Source organism: Leucoraja erinacea, chromosome 19 (genome assembly GCF_028641065.1).
Source record: "Leucoraja erinacea ecotype New England chromosome 19, Leri_hhj_1, whole genome shotgun sequence".
Lineage (NCBI taxonomy): Eukaryota > Metazoa > Chordata > Chondrichthyes > Rajiformes > Rajidae > Leucoraja > Leucoraja erinaceus.
The window spans coordinates 22190419-22196418 of NC_073395.1; positions in this window are offsets into that span (position 1 = coordinate 22190419).

A 6000-nucleotide genomic window follows, 5' to 3' on the forward strand; every position below is an offset into this window, starting at 1 on the left:
GTCAAGTTGGGATGAAGGGCCTGTTTCCATGCTGTAAGACTATGACACACTGTAGAAAGGGTGCAATTGCTCTGGAGAGGATCCAGGAGCAATTTATGAAGATGTTGGCAAAGCTGGAATTGGTTTTCACTTTGAAGAAAGATTTGATAACTGGGATTGTATTCTCTGCAGCAACAGAGGTGAAGAAAATACTTAGTTGAGGTGAATAATAATATGAGAATAGGACCCGTTTCGCTTAACAAAGAGAGTTGGAAGGAACTGCAGATGGTGGTTTAAACTGAAGATAGACACTAAAAACGAGAAAAACTCAGCAGGACAGGCAGCATCTGTGGAGAGAAAGAATGGGTGATGTTTCAGGTCGAGACCTTTAGACTGAAGAAGTTGAAAATCAGCCATAAAACACAGTGACTGGAGATGGGTGTTATCCAACTAAGGGCAGAAATCAGAATCATGTGTTCATCTTTATTGACGTGGCACCATAATAAATATATTACAGAAAAAATAATTTCATGGGGTGGCACAGTAGTAGAGTTGCTGCCTTACTATCACATGGGTTTTCTCTGGATATTCCGGTTTCTCCCACTTCCAAAAGAAGTGCAGGTTTGTAGGTTAATTGGCTTCTGTAAATTGTCCCTTGTGTGTAGGATAGATTGCTGGTCGGTATGGACTTGGTGGGCTGAATGGCGTGCGTGTGTGTGTATATATATATATATATATCTCTTAATTTCATTGAACCATATACGATTGAATATGTGGCATTATTTTTGTCTTGTTTCTATAGTCAAAGGGGGAGGTCGATTGATTGATATATATACACATATATACACATACATATATACATATAATGTAATTTAGCCTAACCTTATTCATACCTAATCCAAATTAAAGCATAAATGGTGCATTCAAGTGTAAGTTAAAAGACTCGCTACAGTATGCATCAGATTGCACAATTTCAAGCTGAAAAATGCAAAAGCTCCCTCCAGTGAGAGTGAGGACACCCCCCTCCCAAACCCTCCCCCCCCCCCCTCGGTCGCTACACTCCCTCTCAATTTCTCACTCTCAACTCTCACCCACTGTTGGCAGCCATGCATTCTGTGGCGTGCCTGCGTTTGCTATAGCTTCAATCTTTCCGTCACTGGTTTTAGTCCATGTTGATCCACTTTCAAACACAGATATGCACATTTGCTTCTTTTCAATTTTATATTGTAATCATCTAGCCGCTTCAACACTTCACTGAGTATCTCCAGATTCTCCTCAGTAACAGTCACAATCAGCAAGTCATCTTGATTGCTCAAACAATGTGATGTTCCTTGCAGAATCTTGTCCATCTTGGACAATCTTGGAAGATTTTTGGTGCCGACTTCACACCATAGGGAATACAGCCCATGTGTGTGTTTACCGTGAGGTACTGCTGGCTCTTACGATCAACATTTAGGTGAGCATATGCATGTGGCATTAGATCTAGCTTAGAGACTACCTTGGAACCAACATGTTCAGCATATAAATCTTGTGAGGTTGGTAGTGGATACTGTTTCTACTGCCTGGTTGATGGTCACGTTGTAGTATCCACACAATCTCACTGTGTTGTCCGCTTTGTAGCCCAATCACTGAGATCCGTTTTAACCAGTACACCATTTTGTTCCAACTTTTTGATTTCAGCTTCCTACAGTGGACAGGTTCCACATCGGGTCGAATTCTGAAGTGTGCTTGCTCACCCTTTATGCTACTGTAGCTGTCATTGAACATAGCATGATGTTTCTGCAACAACTGATCCAGTTGCGTTTGTGCTTTGACTTGGAATACTGATCCCCAATCCAGTTTCAGTAAGCGCAGCCAAATTTTGCCCATCAACGTTGGCTTATTGACATAACTCGCGACAACTTTTGGCAAGTTCAAAGTCTTGCCTTTGTGTTGTACATCACAAACTATCTCTCCACATGCCTCCAACACTTCTCCAGCTTTCAGCTGAATGTTTGTTTCTGTGATAGGCATATTGCTAAACTTGGATTCATTGGTGTCTTTGCTTATAATCGTGCAAACAGCAGTGGTATCAAAGCACATAGTGAAGTATTTATTGTTCTCTTTGACCTTTGTCTGAAAGTCTTCCTTTCCAGACCCACCGTTCGTAGTATAGATGCTGTACAGTCCAAGTTCATTATTTTCCGACTGTTATTCAAGGTTGTGAATCCCACGCATTTGGTTTTGTTGAGTCTTTTGTTTGGCTTTGTCCTGTGATGGTGCTCTATGCTGATGCAATATGGCCTTTCCGATGACAGTTCTAGCTCAGAGTCATTGAACTGGCACTTATTTGCTTTGTGTTGACCATTGCATCAATAGCACGTCTCTGCACTTTTCCCAGAACTTTGCTGTGAAGGCCTTTCCCCCCCTTGTCTTGACATGCTTGTGTTTTGGAACTGCCTTTGTGCGAGTATGCACAGTGTATTTTTGCAAAAGAAAGAACACCCACACGGGCAACAACGTGTACTGAAAACCTGTGCTTTTTTCTATCTTACTTGAAGAACTCCATAGTGAACACACAGGTATTGTAGCAATGAAAGTCTACAGCCAGAGGTTGCATGTATTGGCCAGGATTGGACAATGACATAGAAGCAATGCAAACAAATGTAGCACCTGTCAGAGTTGTAGAAGTAGGCCTGCCCAAACCCCTTTGCAAACATGGTCTTGGCCTACTCGACCTTTTCAGAGGGATCATGTGAATTTTTGTGAACAAGGGAATAATAATGTTCTTGTTTTGGTAGATAGTCACTCAAAGTGGATTGAGGTGGTATATATGGGTACAAACACAACAGAAAGAACCACAGATTCATTGTGGTCTATCTTTGTGTGTCATGGATTACCTGAAGAGCTTGTCTCTGGCAATGGCCCCCCAATCTGATGCTGCATTGTTCCAAACTTTCATGAAGCTAAATGGTATGAAGCATACCTTAGTGCCGACTTACCATCCGGCATCTAACGGTGCAGCTGAAAGGTCAGTCAGGATAGTCAGAGCTCTCAAGAAACAAGTTCGTGAAGGGAATTCAAAATTCAGTATGTCGCAATGGCTGGCTAGTTTCTTACTGAAATATCGTACCACGCCACAATTGACCACAGGGTATATGCCAGCTGAACTTGTCATGAAATGAACTCAGAAGTAGACTGCGTTTGGTTCTAACTAACATATCTCCGAAAGTGGAATGCAAACAAACCGATCAGAAATGTCATTATGGTGGAAGTCAAAAAGAACCTAGGTTCATCACAGATGATCAGGTCTGTATTCTCAGCCCCCTCTTACAAAACAAACAAATGGAGGTGGGAACAGTAGTTGAAGTGTGTGTGGTACCAGGAGGTACTTGTTTAAAATTGTAGTGTGTGTTAGAAGAGTGTATACAAACCATATGATCCCAGGTAGTGATGAACTGATACAAGAGCACAGTATTGATGAAGATGCAGATCTGCCAGACTTTGGTATTATTCCAAGTTCAGATGTAAGAGCATATTCTCCAAAGAAAGTAGAGACAAAGATAAATGATCCCGACTCTCCTTTAGAACTACCAACCCGGCACTCCCTCTAAACCACTCAGGAGATCAGAGAGAGTGCGTAAACCAGTCATCAGATCAACAGGGTTGCCAACATTGGGTGAGAGTTGGGAGTGAGAAATTGTGAGAGACCAAGCCAGAGGGAGCGAAGCCCCCCTCACACTGGTATAGAGTGTTTGCTGTTTCAGCTTGAACTTGTGCAATCTGGTGCATACTGTAGTGAGTCTTTTAACTTACCCTTAGATCCTCTGTCCTCCAGTACTTCTGGGAGATTGTTTGTGTCTTTCTTAGTGACTGATCCAAAGTACCTATTCAACTCTTCTGCCATTTCCTTGTTCCCCATAATAATTTCAACCCCGTCTGCCTTCAAGGGACCGACATTTGACTTTGCTACTCTTTTTCCCTTAACATAACTAAAGAAGCTTTTACTGTCCTTCTTTATATTCCTGGCCAGCTTCCTTCCCCTCGTACTTCATCTTTCCGGCCCGTATTGCCCGTTTTGTTTCCTTCTGTTGTCGTATGAAAGTTTCCCAATCCTCTGGCTTCCGGCTACTCTTTGCTGTGTTATACATCTTTTCTTTTAGTTTTATTCTATCCCTAACTTCTCTTGTCAGCCACAGTTGCCTCCTACTCCCCTTAGAATCTTTCTTCCTTTTTGGAATGAAATGATCCTGCATCTTCCAGATTATGCCCAGAATTTCCTGCCATTGCTGTTCCACTGTCATTCCTGCTGGATCCCTTTCCAGCTCCTCCCTCATGCCTTCATAGTCCCCTCTGTTCCACTGCATCGCCGACACTTCCGATTTAACCTTCTCCTTCTCAAATTGCAGATCAAAACTAATCATATTATGATCGCTATCTCCAAGCAGTTCTCTTTATCAAATCTTGTTCATTGGACAACACTAAATCCAGAATTGCCTTTTCACTGGTCGGCTCCATTACAAGCTGCTCTAAGAATCCATCTCGGAGGTACTCTACAAACTCTCTTTCTTGGGGTCCTGAACCAACCTGAATTTCCCAGTCTACCTGCACATTGAAATCCCCATCACCACAGTGGCAATACCTTTGTTACACGCCAGTTTTAACTCCTGCTGCAACTTACACCCTACATCCGGGCTACTATTTGGGGGTCATCAATTAGTGTCATCTTGCCTTTGCAATTCCTCGCAACTCAATCCACAGTGACTCGTTGCCTCTGTCTTCCCTCGCAATTAGGGGTTTGAATTCCATCAAGCCTAACCAGCAGAGCTATCATCCCCCCTTCCCCCTGCCCCTCCTCCTCTGATCCCCTCAGGGCCTATCTAACTCCTTCTATAGGATAGCCAATGAACTGTATACCCCTGCAGATATTAAGTTCCCATGCCTGATCCTCCTATCCCCCCCCCCCACCCCCCCCCCCCCCCCCCCCCCCCCCCCCCCCCCCCTATTATTTTTAAAAACCACCCGTCTCTTGCCTAAATCCCCCCCACAATGTCAGTTATACTACCATCCCTCCAACTGAGCCTCAAGCACCATCTACTTTCATATTCTTATACTTTGCGCATTCATGGAATATACATAACCATTTTTTCAGCATTCCTAAAGTCACGCTTACGCATTCTCTTCTTTCACATCGATCCCTATTACTTTGCCCGATTTTCTGCACCCTGTCCCCTTGAGGCATTTTCTGCAGCTGTCCGTGACATCCTGGATCACCATCACCGGAGGCAAACCCGTTCCTCGAAACCCGTTTGTTGCGCAGAATCCCCTGTCCATACCCCTCACAATGGAGTCTCCAACTTGTGAGCTATCTTTGTCGGCCCGTTACGTATTCTGCATTCCGTCATTAAACTATCCCAACCTTTACTGAACCTGTTCATAAGAGGTCCCTTTCCATGTTTCCTTCCGTTTTGACTATCCATTTAACAATCATACTGTAGGACCCTCCCCCTCAGTTTCTCAGATGAACCCGAGGTCATCCACTTGCTTCTTCAGTTCCCCAACACGGCCCTTCAGGAGCTCTACCTGGATGCACTTCTCACATTTGTAGCAGCCAGAGGCACCAGCGATGTCCTTGACCTCCCACATACTGCAAGCATTACACCGAATCAGCTTGCTTGACATCTCCTTCCTTCGTCTCTCCCGCTCCAGCATTTGGTGTGGCAACCTCCCTCAGCCTCCTCGTCGAAGACTCGCAGCAAAAGACTTGCGCCTTTCTCACAGGGCACTTCCCTCGACAGGGCCACACCCAGACACAACCGTACCCCTTGAGCAAGTCATGCTTATATCAGATGCTAAATTGCCTAATTTACCAATCTTCCAATCTAATTATTCAGCCAATCCCCACACTCACCCCTAACCTTCCTCTGATGAGCTTGGAAGTATGAGCTTTGTCCAACACTCAAAGACTGTTAAAGTGCTGTTTGGCCACTTTTTAAACCTGCACTCAAGACTCACCAAGTCCAGCCAACGGTCGTTCTCACT